Genomic DNA, 20,898 nt, shown 5'->3' on the forward strand with positions numbered 1-20,898 from the left:
CACCCCACATTAGCCTTGCAAGCTTGAATCCAGTGGCACAGAGAGCACGGGACTCACTTCTTGGCATACCCTTCCCATACTTTGAAACCGGTCCCAGGATGCTTATTTCTGGTCCAGGGAGGTCTCGGCTTGGCAGTTCGAGCTGAACTGTTCCCATGGCAGGGTCAAGACTGATTTGCATATGGCTGAATCTAAACTGTGGTGGCATTGTGAGGAAAAGAATGATGGATTTAACCCAGATCTCTTGACTTGGGGTGAATGCTCGATTTGGTTCACATTCCGTCCATCATTTGTGTGTAATTTGCTTTTTAGAAAGTTGGCATTTCTCTGCTCCTCAAGCTCTGTGTGCATGTAGCCACTCTCCAATACACGTCTGGATTAGGTGACAGCTTGACTTTGTGCATTCCCTCTAGACCGCCACACACAAAGGAAGGCTAAGTGTGTCTGAGTGCCATCTGGATCCTGATGTTTCATCTTGGGCAGGATGGGAGGGAGGAGCTGACACTTACACCTGAATAGGCAGTGTCCTGTCCCCACAAAGGGCTGATTACCTTCTGTAGATAGTCTGGAGCCAGGGCTGGGAAGAACAGACCTCTGGGCACTTCAAAGATCCTTCTTTGAAGTCACCACCCATAATTCCTTGCTGGCAAAGCGGTCATCTTGCAATGGACTCTCTAGCACCCTTGTGCCACCCACTTAAGTAGCCCTTTAAACAAGTATCAGGCCTGCCAATACATTTCCTCTGCTGTGTGGCACAAACCCGAGCAGAACCAATGCATTGCAGTTGCTGCATGGATTGGACCCATTGCAAAGATCCGATTCACATTGCAGGACTTCGGAACCACTGCATCGCCTTGACTACATGGCACATCAGGAGGCAAGATGGCGGCGGCGTTCTAGACCGCTGCGAGAGGCTCCACTGACCAGTACCCTGCGGTGAAGATTTGAGAGGTGCTGGCTATGCATACCAGTGGAAAATATCGGGCGGTGCAGCCTAACCAAATCCAGGCTTAATAGAATGGAAGAAATAATACTCTGGTACAAGTTGGTTACATTGTAATGCTGTAACAACAATGTAACGCCCAGATTTACTTTTGGTTTTCCGTAGCGGCGCTGAAACCAGATGGAGGGGCTCCGCGCTGGGAACTTGCAGGGCTCGGTAGATTCAGCAGCAGCCTTGGAGCTCCGATCTCGCCTGACTTTCCTGTCCTCGCTGATTGGCTTCGCTGTGCTGCGATTTGCTGGACACACCCGAATTGCTGGAAACGCCGTTGTTCAGCACAGTGTGGGCAGTTCACCGGTCTGTCCTGTGGCGGCGATTGACTCTCCCTGCTTCCTTGGGAGTGATTTTTCCTGTCAAATGAGCCTGTGGGACCGCACAAAAAGAATGGCCCCAAAAATCGCTGCTTCTACAGCCGCCGCTGCAGCCTCTAAAACTCGAGCGGCAAAGCAGGCTCTCCGCGACCGTGAGCTGGCGCTGAAACGAGCTGGAGCACTGGGCTCGGACGGTACTCCCGGCTCCGGTTCCGGCTCTGAGATTATTCGAAACTCGGCACCAGTGAAGCAAGCGAAATCTTCTAAGCTACTACCATCTACGCCTGGACCCGGCCCCTCGGTGGTCGATCTCCCCAGGAAAGTGCCTGCTTCTATCTCCCCTCACCTCTCAAGGATTACCGCGCTGACGGAGGTTCAAACAACGATGGCTGGTCCCTCCTCTCCCGGGCTGGAGACTATAGGTGAGACGGGGGGAATGTCAGGAGGTTGTACTCTCGAGCCTAGTCGGGAGGGGGAGAGGCCAAGGAAGCCTAATACTGTGCTGGTAAATAAGCAATCGAGTATTTTAGTGGCACACCTCCCTAATCAACCGCAGATTACAGACAAACAGCTTCATGTGACCTGTGAAGATACTGACTTACACGCATCACCCTGTGCCACCTCTGCCCCTATAACTACCCCTGCGGATGCTGTTTCTAGCTCTATATCTGCTCAGAACCCGGCTCTTGAAGATTCCAATGCATTACCATCTTTATTAAATACTTCGACTTTGGTTAATGAGCCCGAGCCTGAACACGAACCTGAAATCGAAACTGAGGTTAACACTGGAAATTTAACCAAATCTCAGTTGCAAAATGCAGAAAATAATGAACCTAAGGGGAAGATATCAAAGCCACGTAAGGAATGTAAGGATTACACTGTATCTGACTCATTGGACACAGATAGAGATCCCTCAGACTTTTATTCAATATCTGAAGGGGTCGACGATTTCAGATGGTCACACGAATCAGACTTGGAATCGGAGGTCGATACTGGCACTGGCACTGACTCTGATACTAGTGCAACAGAGAGTGATCACGACCCAGCCCGAAATGATTCTAGGGGAGGTAAGAGGACTGTACGGAGGAAGTAAAGGACCCACCATGGCGCATCAGGGTTACTGAGGGACTATTCTCCAACAACAGCACCAGCTCTTAATTCTCAGGAGCATGCCTCTACATCTCAGCCCGAGCCATCTATCCCTGTAGATCAACAAACCGCTACACTGACTACAGTAATGGATACAGTCCTACAGGCAATCGCTTCCCACCAGGAACAAACCTCAAGGGATGGTCGAAGGGCACAATTAGCGCTACATAAAGTACAGGGTGTAGTGCGTAAACTTTCAAAATCTGTTGCAGCCTCTAATGCAAGGATGACGGAGATGGAAGACCGCATAGTAATCAATGAAGCAGATGCCACAGTCACTCAGGAACGAGTCGAATCCCACGAGGAGGAATTAAAGGATGTTAGATGGAAGCTGGAGGACATGGAAAACCGTCTTCGACGCAACAATCTCCGCGTCCTTTGAATTTCTGAAAAAAGCGAGGGTGAGGATATACGTTCTTTCATCATCCAATTATTTAAGGATACTTTCCCGGAGCTTGCCTCCTGGAACTGGGACATGGAAGTGCAACGAGTCCACAGAGTTCCATCTACCCTGAAGGCATCCTCATCACAGGGGAAGTATCCCCGCGCAGTATTGGTTTATTTTGGAAATTTTATTCTCCGTCAGGCCAACGCCGACAAAGCAAAACCCGTATCAGAAACAATATCTCTTACTTTGTTAGGCCTGACTTTTGCCACACAACTGTGGAGAGAAGATGGCGTCTTCGCCAGATGATTAAACCTTTCCTGGATAAAAACGCTCAGGTGTATCTTAACAACCCGGCTAAATTGAAGGTCATCTATAAAGGCCAGGTTAAATTTTTCACCTCGGAGATAAAAGCAAAAGAGTTTCTAGACAGTCTGACATAAGCTTTGAGACTGACTCCGATAGAGACCTTTATAATGTAGCAGTTAGACATCTGGTTTATGTTAGTTGTATATGCAAATATACTTTTTGTGAGTTATGTCATAGGACTACAGACATTAAATTAATCACCTTACTTTCCTAATTGACATATTAGACTCGTATTTCTCTCTATCTCTCTACCTTTTTGAGACACTATTTGGGCACTTTTCTTGCACTTTCTCAACTCTATTGGTTTTTGTCTAACACATGTTTTTCTATTAACGGTACTGGTCAGGGAACATCTCACCATCACTATAGACTCTATTAGAGTCTAAATGCCTCGAAGGTTGGTGAGTGGGGGGAGGGGGGGGGGTGGGTTGGGGCGGGGGGGGGGAACCAAAAAAATAAGCAACCTCAGTCAAATAAGACAATGTCAAGCAATTTTTTTCTCTTGTATACAGGATCAAATGATAGTAGAAAAGATAAACCAGATTAAGAACCTGTGGCTCAATGTATGTATGTACATATCTCACTGTGTTGTCATGACCAAGTCCAGCATATATCACCTTAAATGGGGAGACTAAAACTTTGCAATTGGAATATAGCAGGTCTTAATGACAGAAACAAAAGGGCACAATTATATCAACTATTACAACAAGATCCTGTCGACATACTTTGCCTACAGGAAACACATATTGCAGAATCCGATAAAGAACTGTTAAAGATCCCAGGTTACAAGGTGATCGTAGCCACTTCCCAAACATCTAAAATCAGGGGGGTTGCATTCTTGGCAAAACCTATACTTGGCAATCCTAGACGTAAGTTGGCTGACAAACATGGGAGATGGGCTATAGTGCAGTTAGAATTAGGTCCCACGATTTGTGCGATTTATGGATCAAATTTAGATGATCCTTCAACGTTTAGAGATCTAGACTTAGAACTAGCCTCCTGGCCCTCTCCTCTTATTTTTTGTGGAGACTTTAACATCTCATTAGGGACTTTCTTACATAACCGACTCCCTCAGAACTATAATGGACGTAAGCCTAAGGTGTATAGGGCCATACGCCAATTAATGGATAGCCACAATTTGCGGGATGTTTGGGGTTTGAAGAAACATCATGATTCCGGTTTTACTTTTTTTTCATACCCGCATAATAAATACGTTCGAATTGACTACATTATGACCTCCTTGATGGACCTGGAATTATTAGATATAATCAAATCCCCAAAAACAATATCGGATCATAACGCTCTTACTCTTATTTTTAATCTACCCAGTTTTAATAGACCTAAATCACAATGGTCTTTTGACAGAAAGTTACTAGTCAACTTGGAATATATAACCCATATAACATCTTGGGCACAGGGGTTCTTTGATTGTAATCAATATAGTGCACCCAGATTGATTGTCTGGGACTGCTTTAAAGCAGCACTAAGGGGCGAAACTATATCATTTGTTGCCAAAAGCAAAAAGATAGAGGATAACAACAATCTGGGGCTTAAGCGTGAGTTATCTAACCTTGAGGCTTATCATGCCACCCAGATCCATCAAGGAGATCTAGCTAATGACACTCTTCATAAAATATTAGTATTGAAGACCGAAATCAACAGTTCATTAATCAGGAAAGCCGCAGAAACTTATGAACCAAACCAAAGAAGTTTATATGAATCTGGGGAAAATGTTGGTAGGCAGTTAGCCCTACGTACACGTCAAAAACAATCTTATGATAATATAAAGATGATTGAGTACGAGGGTCACCAATACACGTCCACACAGGACATAGTAGGGGCTTTCCGGAAGTACTATCAAAAGTTATATCAAAATGAAGATCTATACTCTAACAGAGACCTAAAAACCTTTCTTAATAACTGGTTGTCAGAGATAGGTCCCAACCCATTGATTGATGAATCAATCAAAGAAGCTAGAGCTTGCATTAGCTGAACTCGCAAATGGCAAAGCCGAAGGTCCTGATAAAATTCCCTTGGACCTTTACAAAATACTGGGCAAACAAATACTCCCCTACTTATTGGATCTTTTCTTAGGGGTCCAACATAATGCAATACCGCCGGAATCTTGGAAATATACTAATATAGCGATCTTTGCTAAAAAAAGCAAACCCCCCCATTTTCCATCTTCGTACAGGCCCATATCTCTTATAAACTCCGACTCAAAACTATATGCCAAGGTCCTAGCCAATCGGTTGAGTCGGGTCGTCGAGTGTCTTGTCTCCCCGTTGCAGCATGGCTTTATTCCGGGAAAGGGCACCACAGATCACACCCGTAGAGCCATTACCCTATTTGACATCATGGGCGCCACGGGGGGCAGGATGTCGATGATCCTTCTCGATGCCGAGAAGGCATTTGACCGTGTCTCTTGGCAATTCTTGTGGAACATCTTAGAACTGAATAATTTCGGGTATAAATTCATTAATGCTGTAAAGGCCCTATACGTAGGTCCAAAGGCAAAACTTAACATCTGTGGTTCTGAGTCGGAGTTTATTGAGATACAAAGAGGCACAAGGCAGGGTTGTCCCTGCTCCCCGATATTATTTGCCCTTTATATCAACCCCCTTATTTTAAAATTGCTTTCCTCACCCGTCATTCAACCTGTTACGGTGGATCTGTTTTCAACAAAAATTCTGGCTTATGCCGATGACGTGGCCGTATTAACAACAAACCCAACTGAGGCAAATAATGAAATTGAACTAATTACTCATACTTTTGGTATTTACTCAGGTTATTCCCTTAACAGGGACAAAACAATGGTCCTATGTACAAATAACACGACATTTGAAAGCCCTTATAAAGTGAAACAGGCAACATATTTAGGGGTCTGCATATCCTCTGACGTGAGCGAAATTAACCATCTCAACTACACCCCCTTGATTAATAAGATGAAAGAAGACCTTAGAAGAGTGGACAATTTACATCTGTCTATTATTGGAAGGGCTAACTATTTAAAAATGAGTATCTTCCCAAAAATACTCTACCTGTTCCGAACAATTCCGCTATTGGTTGGAGGTAGTTATATTAAGACCCTTGACTCCTCCATGTCTAAGTTCATTTGGAGTTTTGGGAAGATTAGAAGAGCCCTACCACTCCTAACTTTACCTTTAGGTAGGGGGGGGTTAGCTATCCCTAATTTAACTTTATATTTATGGGCAACACTCATCCAACACATGGGCCCTCTGTTAAATTATAAAATATCTACTCCAATTAATAGAGAACTTTATATCCCTTCCATCTATGAGCTTAGTCTGGGGACCAAATGTCAGGGGCTATTCTTGAGGCAGGTTGAACCATCCTACTTTAAAAAAAATTAAGTTAAAAGTAATTACTGATGCGTGGAAGGTTTGGAAATTTATATCTAAACAACTAAATATTCCGAAATTTACAAAGTACACCCCCTTGTGGAACAGTTCGATCCTTCCGGACTGCCTTAATGATAGCACCTCTCGGAGGTGGGAAAATTTAGGTATTAAGACAGTTGCAGATTTTTTAAACCCAGGAAATACTACCACCTTTGACTGGCTTCAACAGAAATATACTATTCCTGCTACTGATTTTCTTAAATACCTTCAAGTATTTACGCATATTCGTAACCGTGTTCCCAGAATAGAATTAAACAACATTCACTTTTTTTCAGTTATTGGAAAACGATCTACCAGTATAGGTAGCCTATATCAATTGTTGATGGAAAATGCCAAGGATGATTTGGAGCGGGTAGAGCAAGCTTGGGCTCTAAGGTTGGCTAATCCAAATATAGACATTGATCTCTCGTTGGCCCTATCATCAAAATTGTTTATTGCCTCCAACCTTAAAGCTCAATATTACAGAGTTATATATAACCTATATTATACACCATCAAAATTGTTTTCTTGGGTCTTGGGGGCTGATGACAACTGCCCAAGATGTAAACAACCTCAAGCGAACCCACATGTTCGCCGAATGCCCCAAATTAGACCTATTAAAAAAGATGATAATGAGATTCTGGGCCCAGGTTTTTGGACGGAATATAAGAGACTCAGTAACCCTTTATGTGATGGGACATGATGATTCTTTGGGTCACAGTATTGAGGAGCAAAGGTCTATGTTTTTAGCAACCGCAATTTTACGTATTATTCTTGCTGCTCGTTGGAAGGACCTAGAGCCACCTACATTTCAGATGTGGCTTGGCCGCTTCCTGGCCACATATAAACAGGCGATTTCAATTTATGGCACTAGGGGTAAAAAAACTAGACTTCTTGGAAATCAGATCTGGGCCCCAATTTCTAATTGGTACTCTAATGTGAAGCCGCCTGCCTTAATTGCTACATCCTGATTTGATAGGATTATACTGCCTAATTTACTGGTTAATTAATTTATTGAAGTGTATAACATTGGATATATTGAATTTTGCATTTTCTTTTCTTCTTTTTCTTTTCTTTCTTTTTCATTTTTGTTATTTTCTTTATACAGCTGATTTAGGTATTAATATGCTTCACTATTAATTTTTGAGTTTTAATATCTTTGAAATATTTTAAATATATTTGACAATTATGTATTATTATATTTTCTGACTGAATGTTGCTTAATAAAAAGAAGAAAAAAAAAGACTACATGGCACATCTGTAGTGCAGGCCCTTGCATCTCTTACCAACTGCAGCTTCAAATATGACACTGGGTTCCACATTGCAGCTTTGCAGCTCCTTGAAACCAATGCATCTCCATGACTGCACACCGCACCCTCGACGCCAGACTTAGCATCGCAAGCCTCTTCAAAAGGATACTTTAGGGCAGCGCAGCCCTTGCATCGCAGCCCCGTCGCATCAAGGAACCGACACATCGCTCCGGCTGCGCGATGCATCTTCAATGCAGATCCACGAAATACTCTGCCAACCAGCGGTTTGTTCAGCGGTCCTAACTGGGTCCCTGTAGCCGGCCTGCACTCCATCGTCAGCCTGAACTTGTGACTTTGTCCCCACCTGGTGCAACCAGATAGCCACAGTTGTGTTTGGCTTTTTTTGATGTTATTTTCTCTAAAACATTGTATCCCTGCTTCTACTAATTGTTTTTTTTTTTGGTTTGGTCTTGTTTTATTTATTAAAAACTACTTTATTTTTCTATATCTGTTGTGGGCTCATTTTTAAGTCGAGCCTAGGCAGCTCGCATGCGCTGTCTGCAAGACCTGAAGTAATCCCTATTCGGAGTATAAGCACTCCCCACATATCACTTCCGTTTCATGGCAGGCAGCACCAACCAACAACAGTTTAGTTGCGCTGCAGGGCTGTAGCTGTTTCGTGTAGGGACTACTTTTTTTTCACCAGGGGGCCAGAGGTTCATAGGCCACCACGCGCATATATGTTTAATATGCACAGGCGTTTTCATCATTAATAGTTTTGTAGTACCATGGCGGCAATGCGCCTGACGTATATGTGCACGGGCGCTACGCTGTGTTTAAGCACAGCACCCTCTTTCATATCTCTACTTTTGCGGTCTTTCTCCTTTTGGCCTATTTCTTTGCACACACTGCACGCCCCTGATGTCATGACGCTTTGGTGAGCTCGAGAACATCTCCCTGCATTCTGAAACTACCCCCGCAATTTCATTTTCTTAGGATCACGCGCAAAATGGTAAGTGGTTTTTCTTTTTATCATTTGTCGGGCTTCACGTTGCGCTGTGTGCTTTTTTACTTTGTGCTTTTTATTATTCCTTTCTTTTTGTTGGGCTTTATGTTGCGCCGTTAAGCAGGTGAATTTTTTTATGATTGAAGGATTCACGATGAATCGGTAAGAAGAAGGTTAACAGTGAACTAAATTGCACCAAGTTAGTCTTTTTTCGCATTTCAGTCTTTTTTTAAGATTTAGGTTGACCATGTGACAACCCACCAGGTCATTTAAACAGGAAGTATGGGTACTCAATAGGAAGTTTGACAGCGTTGCAAAATCTGTTTGTTTTTCTTGGAGGTAAGCACGGTTAAGTGACAAGTGCGCGTCTTTAGCCTTACGTATAACAGAAGAGACATAATTCTTATTATGTCCTTCACAGAACTGATTGCTTCATTATAGCGACGAAGGTAAGGTACAGTGGTCATTTGGTGCAGGGTAGACCCATGGGTCGCGCTAGAGCACCTACAACCACCCAAATGAGAAGGGAGGTGGCTGAACTGCATATAGATTAATCCTTCATCCTATCAGTGTCTAAACAGAGTGTTGGAAATGGCCCTTTTTGCAGGGTTATCCCCAAACTTTTTGCTTCTTCCTCCTTTGTTTTTCCCAACCTGTGATTGTTGGCTATAGGACTCTGGGGCCTTTACCACTGCTGATCAGTGCTAAAGTGCATATGCTTTCTGTGTAAATTGTTATGGTGATTGGTTATCCATGATTGGTACATTTGTTTTGCCTGTAAGTCCCTAGTAAAGTGCACTGAGTGTGCCAGGGCTGGTAATTCAAATGCTAATAGTGGGCCTGCAGCACTGATTGTGCCATCCACATGAGTAGCCCCAAAAAGGTGTCTTAGGCCTGCCACCGCAGTGCCTAAGTACAGTTTGCTAACTGCCATGTTGACCGGGCCAGTGTACCCACTTGCCAGGCCTGACTCTTCCCTTTTCTTACACATAGGATACCCCTATGGTAGGCCCAAGGTACCCCCCTGAGCAGGGTGCAGTGTATGTGAAAGGTAGAGCTTGTACTAGTGTGTGTAACATATTCTGATAGTGTAATACTGCCAATTTCGTTTTTCACTATTGAAAGGCTGTCTTGCCCATAGGCCAGAATGGGGAATGCTGTGTAACATGTTTACCTGCATATCTTCCCATAGGAGTTCAGATAGAAAATTGGAGTCTGGTATCCATGAACTCAGAATGTAATAACCCATCTTTTAGGAAGGATGGTTTTTAAATTCTGTTTTTAAAAATAGCACTTTTAGAAAGTGGCTGTCTTCTTGTTCAACCTTTCTGTGTGCCTCGGCCTGTTTGTGGATTGACTGTCTGGTTTGAGAGTGACTGGGGCTGGAGTGGCTCCAGGAGTCTGGGTGAGTCAGCACTAGGCTGAATCGACAGATCTGCATTTGGAGTGGTGGGAGAAGTAGCACCTGGGCCTGAATAGGGCTGTGTTTGCCTTCCACAATGCTGGCTCCACCTCCTGCGGTGCGTCTTAAGACCCTGGCCCACATTCACAAAGGAAGAAGTTGTTCACTGGCAGAGTGCACCCAGAACTTGTTTGGACTGGGTCCAGGACCCCTCACACATAGAGAACAAAGACTTTTGGGGTATAAATGTAAGAGCTGAAACCCCTATAAATTAGACTACTTTGTGATCAAGATGAACCTGTTGCCAAAGAGGACAGCTGAAGAGACTGAGGAGAAGTACTGCCCTAGCTGTGTGCCTGGGGCTGGCCTGCAGTTTGCTGTTTCTACTGAGGAAAGGACAAAGGGACTTTGCTGTGTGCTGTGTCCCCTGCTTGAAGAAGGACTTTGCTGTGTCCATCTGAAGAAAAGTCTCCAAGTGCCTGAGAAGAGCTGGCCTCCTGTTTTTGAAGTCCCAGGAACAAAAGAACCTTACCCCCAGCTTCCCTGACCTTCCTTGCTGGGAGTTCTGACCTGCCAGGAGGTACCTGTAACTGTGTGTGAGGTCCTCGCTGTTGGGAGCTGGAAAAGCGAGGCAACGAGGGAGAAGTGTGTCGCCGTCACAGCAGCTGATGTCGCATTGCCGAGGATGCGTGGTGCCACTGTTCGCTGCCACAGAACCGAAGAAGCGTGTCGCAGGGCCGTTGCATCGCTGAGGAAGCATGTCACCGCTAATCGTTGTCGCATCACCCGAGAAGCGTGTCGCGGCTCAATAAACCACTGATTTCGCTGCACAGCCATCGCCCATGCACTCATCGCCGCCACGTTGTGGCATTGCACCAAAGACGCAACTTTGTCGCATCACACCGTATTGTCGCAACGCATCGCGGCGCCATTGTGTCACATTGTGACCGGAGCGCAGGAAGAATCGATGCATCACCTTCTCTGCAACCCTTTTGTTTGTTCTGCGTTCCGCATCTAAGGTACTTTGAATGTTAAGTGTCGCATTTACCATCAACAAGCTTATTTTTGCAACAACCCTTTTAAAAGACATTCTCCTGAGTATCTGTATGTTGGATTTTTGTTGTTTTGGTCTTGTTTAGTTTAGATAAAGATATTTTATTTTTCTAAACTGGTGTGGTGTCCATTTGTGGTGTTTTCACTGTGTTACTGTGAGTGTTGGTACAAATACTTTACACATTGCCTTGGGAATAAGCCTGTCTGCTTGTGCCAAGCTACCAACATGGTGTGCAGGGGTTATCTAAAGAGTGAATACCCCTTACCCTATTTGGTCAACGGTATTCTACCTCTGCCAACTAGAGACCCCCATTTCTAACACAGAGGGAAGTGTAAAGAAGCATACCTGCTAATAATATCATCTACTAGATGGGTGTTACAGTTGGATTAACAGACAGCCAGTGGGTAACCATGTAACATCTGAACATGTCTACATTTAGATTATGCACAAAGAGAATCAAATATCAAAGAACATGAAGCAGCATCGCACAATATATTAGCGATTTGCGAGAACAACCTCATGAATATTGCAACAGCGATTAGTCTTCATCCTCCGGCAGGCCAGATGCGTCTTTACGTTTAAGAGTTTTAGCATATTCCATAGCTGTTATGGGACTGGTGAAGATCTTTGACTTCCCCTCTGCGCCAATGCGCAGACAAGCCGAGTCGAGCATGGCATATGGAACACTCTCCGCAATCAGTAGTTTCTTAACAGCTTTATATTCCTTTCTTGCCGCTTTGACCGCAGCTGTGAAATCCAGGTAGAAGGCCAGGCTGTTTCCCTGGTAATTTATTGAACCTTTTTCCTGGACATGCGGAGAATTGAGTCCCTATACTTCAACAAATGGTTGATGATCGGTCTTGGCGTGGCACCCGGGTGTGGGGGGTTGAGCCACCAGGGATAGGTGAGCTCTTCCAACATCAGCACTTGGGAGAGGTGCTCCGCTCCAAATATATCAAGCAGCATAGCCTCAACATGGGCTTCCAGCCTCTCCGTGTTGGTCGACTCCAGCAGACCAGCGATGCGCAGTTTGTTGCACCGGGCCCGGGTCTCCAAGTCCTCGTTCTTAGCTTGAATGACGGCGAGCACCTTTTCCTTATTGAGAGTTTTTGGGGTCGCTTGTTGTAGGTTATCCTCTATATCCGAGATGCGATTTTCAGCTTCTCCTAGCCTGGTGACGTGTTTATCTAATTTTTCGGACATGTGGTCCGTCCTGATATTCAGATTGTCGATTTTACCTTCAATGGACTGTAGGCTAGGAGCATTGTTTCAAGTGACAATGAGTTTGCAGTAGGAGTCTCCAGCTCCGAGACTGAGGTGGCTTTCTGTTGTGATTTGCCGGGCGCATATGATTCAAAGTTGAGCCTGGACTGCCCTCTGTCAGTTTTCCCCATATCTGCCCATTTGCGTACCACTGTTGTGCTCAACAGGCTGGTGGCTGGTGGTGTTCACTGTTCCGCAATAGATATTGGGCACCCCAGCAACAATCAACGGTCACGCTGTGCAAAGGGGCTCATCATCTGACACCCTTTCACAACGTGCAATCCAAAGGTGGAGTTTGCTGACCTGCACAATTTCAGATTTGGATATTCAGCATGAGCGGGTGGGCATTGCAGTCCAGATCACACATTAGACCTGGCAGCCGCGCTGCTGATGGTGCGTTCCATCTTTTTGAACGGGGCTATGGCAAAGGGACAGAGAGAGACCACAGCTCCGCGAGGCTCGCGCTCACCAAAGCGTTCTAATATTCAATCCCCCTGGGCCCACCCGCACCACCAGCGCGCTACAGGTGTGTTATGACTCTCAAGAAGGATGTTGTTTTTTTCCACTGGCATGCATGGGATTGGAAGGCAGTAGAAGTCCTGCTGGCACAGCCACTACAGGTGGTCCCGGTCACAGCACCACACGCAGGGTTACCAGCAGCAGGTCTCGTAACTCGACGCTATTGATCACGTCCCCTTGCACCGTGTCAGCTGCACAGCATGGTCCTTATCCAGCGATGGTAGCCCAAGTGTAGGGTACAGCCGGGAGCCGCAGTATGGCAGGGGGTGTTCGTCCGGCGCCCGGGGCTCCTAGTATCCACAGCAAGGCCCTGCAGCCTTCAACCACCAATCCGCCGGTGAGAGGGCGAGCAAACAAGCCCCGCACCACCCACTCAGCTGGGCCTCGGCTCCTACTCTCACAATGAGCTACACCAGGCTCCGATCATGTCAAAACGGGGCGCTGGTCTCACCTTGACCAGACATTGTCCAAGCAGCAAGGCTGGAGCCGCACCCTCGGCTCGCGGGAGTCCTGGTTTAACTGCGTGCCGCCATGTTGTTCTCAGGGGCCGTCAGTCTAGGGAGCTGCAATGCGCTGCAGGCGCGGCAACATTCTGCCGCACAGCAGGTCCTTCAGCGGCGGCTGGTGACATTTGAAAGTGGTGAGGCGGAAAATTGCCAGCGTAGAGAGCGAGCCCGATCAACCTACAGGGGGTTCAGGAGAATTTGTCCCCTAGAAATTTTTGAAAAAAGAGTGGAAAAATTGTGCATTTTCAAACAAATTTGAGGAAGCAGGAAGATTAATAAAGCAATCCCAATAAAGAACCAAATGGTTAGGTTAACTTCAGGTAGTTTGAGAGTAGACTATACCAATATATGAATATAGGCACGGTGGGGAGTTACTCTCGAGTGATTTACAATGGTTACGTGGAGCATGTGGAACGTAGTGACAAGTCCACCAAATACACACGGCCGTTTAAATGTTAGCCTATGGGCTTTATGCACCTGCATGCATCTTAATAATGACTTGCTTCTTGCAACATTGTGTAATAGCATTCGCCATGGCCAGCGGATTTCAAGATTCAACAGAAGAATATTTTGCATGCCCATGGGCCGTGCAGCCCAGGGGTCACATTCCTCATTATTCAGCACAAGTATTTGTGATTTACAAGCGATTTACAGTAAATTATGGTCACCCAATGACAATACAAATTAAAATCAAGTCTAGGCATCACACTCTGCAGCGGTCGCGCAAACTTATGATACTTTACTAAACAGAAAGAGGCTTCATTCTGAATGTAATGCATTCCTGAAAGCAAGAAACCTGACAACTTCCTGAGGCATTGGAAAACTAAAAATTCATCTTCTTTTAGCACAGCTGCTGCACTTCTAGAAACCCCAGAATGGCAATTGTGCCCGACACAGAAAATGAAAATGCTGCCCGTCGTAATGCGAGGAGGAACAATCGTTTTATCGATGTTCAACCATGCGCAGGTTTAGCCAATGCGTTGTGAAATTGTTTTCTCCTATTATGCCCAGTGCAAAAAATAAAGCTGATTATAAACAATGTTCCTCAGACATCAGTGCACATAATCGCTCAGTTTTACAAATTAATGAAAGCTAAAAAATGATAATAGCAGTGCATCCAGGCCATAGGTACTGCTGGCATTTTGAAGTATTGGCAGGGGCAGTGGGTGGTGCAGGCTGGAGTCACATCCCAAGTATATCTCGGGCCCTGGCACTTATTTTTTTGTTTTAAATAAAACTCCTTGTGTCAGATCATCATTGATTGTTCCAGGCTAGTGAAGTGTGAATCGGGGTCCCTAACAGAGCTCTTGAGATCAGACGGAACCAGTGACAGCATCTTGACGAGGACCATTGTTTTGAACTTTTGCCCGGCTCAGGAAGGAGCTAGAATCAGTGAGAGGGATGAGCTACTGCCTACATCTTTTTGAAAGGTCTGACCTATTGGCTTTGTTATTACTATACCATCTTGTTTCTGGTTGGTGTGTACGTACCTGGCTTCGCTTCCCTGCTAGAAAACCAAAACTGTAACTTATAAATTTCACCCAAGGCTCTGCAGCAAACACATTAATCGTCTAAACGATTTCCAGTCTTTAAGTAGAGGTTATGCACTAATTATCAGAGCAAGTACATTAACCCACTGAGTTCTTTTACCAATAACATGCTGAAGGATTTGATAGATACAAAAATAACTTTTCTCTAGGTGCCTTAACTACCAAAGTTATCGTGAATTGCCTTGTGTTTCTGTTCAATAAAGTAAGATAAGACAACTTTACTAAGACAGGGGCGCGATGGAGGGTGCACAGCAAGATGGCTGCACTGTAGTGCAGCTCTGCCGGTTGAACGCACAATCCATCCATAATCCTGCATTCCCCGTGCCATCCGAAGTTGACAAAAGGAGGATAATGCAGCTGAGGTAAAGTGGAGGGCAAAGGAGCTCAGGCGTGGTGCGTCCATTGGAGTGTGGGGGCGTAGACCCCCCCACCCGCAACCCGCCCGCAGCTGCCTCGGCGTTTCTGAAATTAAGTAAACTGAATCAGTTTACTTAACTTCAAAGCCGAGGGAGAACTGAAAATCATGTTAGTCAGCATGATGTCAGACCGCCCACCCCCTTCAAAAGGGGGTGGGTGGTCTGGCGTCATGAGGATTGACATGATTGTCACCAGGGGCAGCAGGCAGCACCACAAGTGCGCATGAGTACGGACAGAGGGCGAATTTTTTACCCATACCCACTCATGCGCACTTGTGTTTGCGCTTTTTTGCGCATGCCCATTAGGAGCCCTTCGGACTCCTAATGGGCGTGCTGCGGGCGAAGAGAAACCTGTGCCCCATGCCAATCCAGGCACTGCAGCAGTGCCAGGATTGGCTGAGAGGGGCTACCAGTCCACTCCACGGCTGTTCGTAAAAGCGCCAAGGGGACCCGGTCCGGCGGTCAGGTAAGATTTGCTTTTGTTTTATATTTAATTTCCCAACCCGCACGACATCCCCCCGCGTGACATCTACTCCTCCCCCCGCGAGACATCCCCCTCCCCCCCGCGAGTCGCGACTGGCAATACCTGGTCGTGCTGCACCATGAATCACAGCAGTTTGCATTGCAAGCAGCAGGCCAGGTCACAGAGCTAGTGGCAGCCCGGCCTGCAGAGACATTAGAATATTCCCCCAACATGGTCGTGTTTGCGACAGGCATACACGATTTACGGGAGCGGCACTCCTAAACCCTCACAAAATATGCAATGCAGTTGGTATTTGCGTAGCACGTGACTTCTTTAAGCGCTTCCTCTCAGCCCTGCTGCCCTGGTAAAAGTGCGTTGTGTCGTTGTTCTGGGCTGTGTTTGGAATAAGTGTTGGGATACATCTACTGCCTGCCTTTGCAAATGTGTTGCCACGTGCCTCTGAGGGGCATATTTGTCAGACATATTTGTCAAACACCAGTGCCTCAATCAGCAACTGAAATGTAATGTGTTGTAGGGTTCCTTGAGTCGGCGTAGCTCTTCCTGCACAGTGCCAGGAACCTTAAACATTAAAAAGATCTCCTTCTGTCAGCCTTTTCATATTGAAATATATACATATTTAGAATTATTTGGTCTATAAATGCCATGAAACTACGGCCAAGATTTACTGACTTTCTCTCAATGCAGTGGTGTGTGAAAATCTGCAGAACTTCATTGAGCGAACATTACAAAAGTGTGCACGCTGTGTTTTGGGGAAGTAGGGCAATCTTAGCGTGGTGCTAAGCATTTTGCAATGCTATGGCATAAATACGAACCAGTGCCAAGCCACAACCTATCATGAAATGTGCCGGGCTGGTGTGAACAAATAAATACCTCAGCTTGGTTAGATAAGGAACTGGGGTAGAGTTTGGGCCGTGTGGCTGCCTTCATGTGGGGACCTGCGCTTGATTATGTGCACTGATGTCTGAGGAACATTGTTTATAATCAGCTTTATTTTTTGACCGATGTGCTCTACTGAAAATAGGCAGAAAGGGCCACCATTACAATTACGTAACACACCCTAAACTCCAATCCACACCACAGAATTCCACATCATGCCACAAAATTCAACAGCACACCACATAATTAAACTACACTACGTAGCACTCCACAGCACAAAATACCATTCCACATAATTACACTCCATGACACACGATCCCACATCAATCCCACTCCATGTAATACCAGTACACTCAATACCACATCATTACTATCCACATAATTCCACCGTACACCATGCTATATAATTTCCACACAAATACACTACACACCACACAATTCCACCTCACACAATTCCACAACTAACAATTCCAACACAAACCACTCCAAACCAAAACACATACATAAAAGACATTGCCATTTACAATGTCAATAGCTCTAACAAATGTGAGACCCACTGCATAGCAAATGCTTGTTGTGGTTTGTTTTCACATTGCCCCTGAGTTAAGCCTGACTCTTTTGTTCCAAGCTACCTGAAGGTTGAGCACAGATTAATGTAGGGTTTGCTTGTGACATCACCTTGAGAAGAATTGGGATGTTGCTTGAGAAGGGTTCCACCGCCTCCTCAACCTGTAACCCAATTTCTTACAGTTATAAACAAGGTAGAGTAACCCTACTACATGCAATATCAGCATCCGTCAGAGTAGTGAGTTTAAAGCAATTTAATCACTGATAGACCCATGAATGACCTCTGTCTTTCCTCGGTATTTGTAGCTTTCGCACCCCCTTTTCCATGACAAGAAGCATGTGGAAAACATTTCCGACGCAGAAACCAAAACTATTGGCATTGCCAATTCAGATTACATTTACTTTTGTGCCTGTGCTTGCCATGTCTCTCTGCCAAATTAGCTCTTTGTCTTCCTGTGTCTACCACCGATGTGATTCACGAACATGAGACAAGATAGCAATGGGGACATGTTAGCTAGCTAGGACGGACGTAGTCTGTTCATAGCAAACATCGGAGATAAGGCACAATGAATGCCACACAAACGACTGAAATGGTGCGCAGCCCGGCTACGAAAAAAAAACATTATTTTCGTGAACGGTCTACTGCTGATGAGGAACCATTGACCACACTGGAGAGCCTTCGTCAGATATCCTGAAAGCAAGAGGCCTGCCCAGATTATTATGTCACATTGCATCAGTTTAGCCTTAGTCTGTTAATTTGGTTTGTTTATACCTCAGAATACAATGGTGACCTCTCAGTGACTTTGCTGAAAATGTCACAGCACTTCCCATGGTTACAAAGGGAAGCATGAAAATAAAAGAAACCCGTCAACCCCAAAGACGCGTTGTTGACCTATTAAATCATCTGTTTCCCTTACAGCAGTGGTTGAACTACAGACACCAGGCAGCCAAGCCACTGCTACAGATTCCAGCACCAAGCGTCGGGTTCCTTACTGGCCTCAGCCCCCGTGAACCAGTGATCTCACGGCGGGAGCGCGTGCTGCGGCTCCCCGGGGCCTTGTTGGCCACGCGGAGTGGCTGCGAGGGGCTGCTTTTGATCAGTTCTGCCCTGCTAACAGGTGTCAGTGCAATCACTTAGAATTACCACAGAAGGTTTTCAGAGGCCACTGGCATTCCATGAAAAGACCCTACAACCCCCGGGGACGGTGGCCCACCTTGAATGAGATCGGACGCCAGCGGCAGGAAGATATTTCGTAGCACATAGAAACGTCTGGCTCACGCAGCAGCGACGTATGCCAGCGTTCATGGTCGGTGGGTGGCGATCAAACACACCGTGCAAACGCATAATTAGGAAAGCTAGTCACAGCTAGTTAGTTTCTTCTGTGAGTCAGTGTACATCTATAACGAAAGATCCATCTATCATGTGTTAAACAGGTCTCTAAGCTAGGCATGATGTATACAAACCAGACGCTCAAACGTTACTCTCTGTGATTGATAAAGGCTCAGTTGGAAAGTTAAAAATACATATTTGTGTGCCTCTTTCCTCACTTTCCACTCAGGAAAATACAAACTGCAGTTAATGGGAGCCACAGTGTTTCTGGCTTTTAGCTTGTTAGATAACGGTGAAGGACGATTTCCGACACCAATGGAAACAGAAGAAAGCTTCTCTCTGAAGTACTGGTAATAAATCAAATGCTTGAAGAAGTTGAAAAACATATCCTTTTCACTAGACTAAACAATGTCCCTTGGACACACGCACTTTCAAGGCTGCTTAACATACTGGTTTTGCTTATTATTCGTCTAGTACAAGGCTCGGTTTGTAGGACACGATAGCTACGTCAATATAGGTTACTTAGGGCTTCATTTACGAGGTTTTGGCGCAGAGCAGCTCAGCAAGGAATCTGGCTACCTTGCCATGCGTCAAAAGAAATGGGAAGGAATGAGCTGTATCTATGAGGTAAGGCGCATTCCTGTCCTTTTTCCCTGCGCTGGCACACAATGGGCTGCCATGCGCCAACACAGGCACCCTTGCGCCATGGTACAAGGGCGTTTGCCTTATTGGTGTGAATGTTTTGCACTTGAAAGAACATCTTCCTGCACAAAAACAATCAAGAGAGGTGTTTTCCTCTTTCTATGTGTGCTGCAGGAAAAAATGAGGAGACATAAACATATTTCTCCTTGTTGTGCCTCCCTAACACCACCTCTGGGGTGGTGTTAGAATCTGACGCATTCCTAGGTTTATGATTCCTCGTATATCTGGGAATGCTTCAGATTTTATGGGTGTTGCGTGGGAACACCCACACCAACACCCATGGAACGCCCTTTTCACGTAGTGTTCTGCCTGAAAGGGACACATATTTACAAGGGCATGAAAAGACACGCCAAGCACAGCAGGGACACTGCAGGAGCTGGCCCTGGGGGGGTCGCAGTCCCCAGGGCCAAAACAAGGCTCCAGGAGGGGGCCCGCGTCGTTCCCCTCCCACAATGTACAAAGCCCTCGGGGGTGGTGGTCCCCGGGGCTGGGGGATCTGTCACAGACCCCCAATTTTAAATATTTAGAGCCACAGGAAGGTGGCGGACCCCAGGGCGTGTGGGAGGAGCCCCCCACACAGGGTATTTTTTAAGCCCCCCGCAATAACAATGAAGTTGAGCCCGGGGTACCCGGGGCTTGGGGGGGGCCTTAGAGACCCCCCACAGTACATTACCATGCTCCAGGGGGGTGGCGGTCCCCAGGGGTGAGGGGGGCAGTTTCCCCCTGCAGCTATTAATGCTTTGTCCCATGGGGGTGGCGGTACCCGGGGCAGTGTGGGGGGGATTGGGCACTTTTTTGAGCATGCCCCTGGGACTTGGCCCCCCAGGGACAAATTATCTTTGAAGCGCGGAGCCCGTGCTTTGTTTTTTTTTATCGGCAGGATCCGCGCACCCTGTGTGGAATTTGCCGATTTTGTTTTTAAAAAACAACATTTTTGGGACCCCCTAAGCAGGCCTAGGGGGTCAGAGTGTTTCTACCCTGCCCCCTTTCCGTATTTTTTTGCTTTTTTTTCTCTGCTTTCCTGTGCCTCGGTTTTACTGAGCCACACGATGACTGCCAAACCTTCCTGGTTTGTAGTGTTGACACTGGGCTCCCCTCCCCTACCTAAAACAGTGGTTAAGAACTTAGGGGTGCAGATAGACGGGGTCCTTTCATTTGAGCCACATGCAAAAAAAGTAGCCAGGCTATGTTTTGGTCTTCTTCGTGGCCTTAAACCCATTTTGGGGTTTTTGATACCTCAATTCTGCAAACTATTGTTCAATCTGTAGTGTAGCCGCGATTAGATTATTGCAATGGACTGCTTTTAGGGGCAAATAAAACCGTGACCAAACGACTTTAACGAGTACAGAATGCGG

The sequence above is a fragment of the Lissotriton helveticus genome, chromosome 1_1 (genome assembly GCF_964261635.1).
Source record: "Lissotriton helveticus chromosome 1_1, aLisHel1.1, whole genome shotgun sequence".
Lineage (NCBI taxonomy): Eukaryota > Metazoa > Chordata > Amphibia > Caudata > Salamandridae > Lissotriton > Lissotriton helveticus.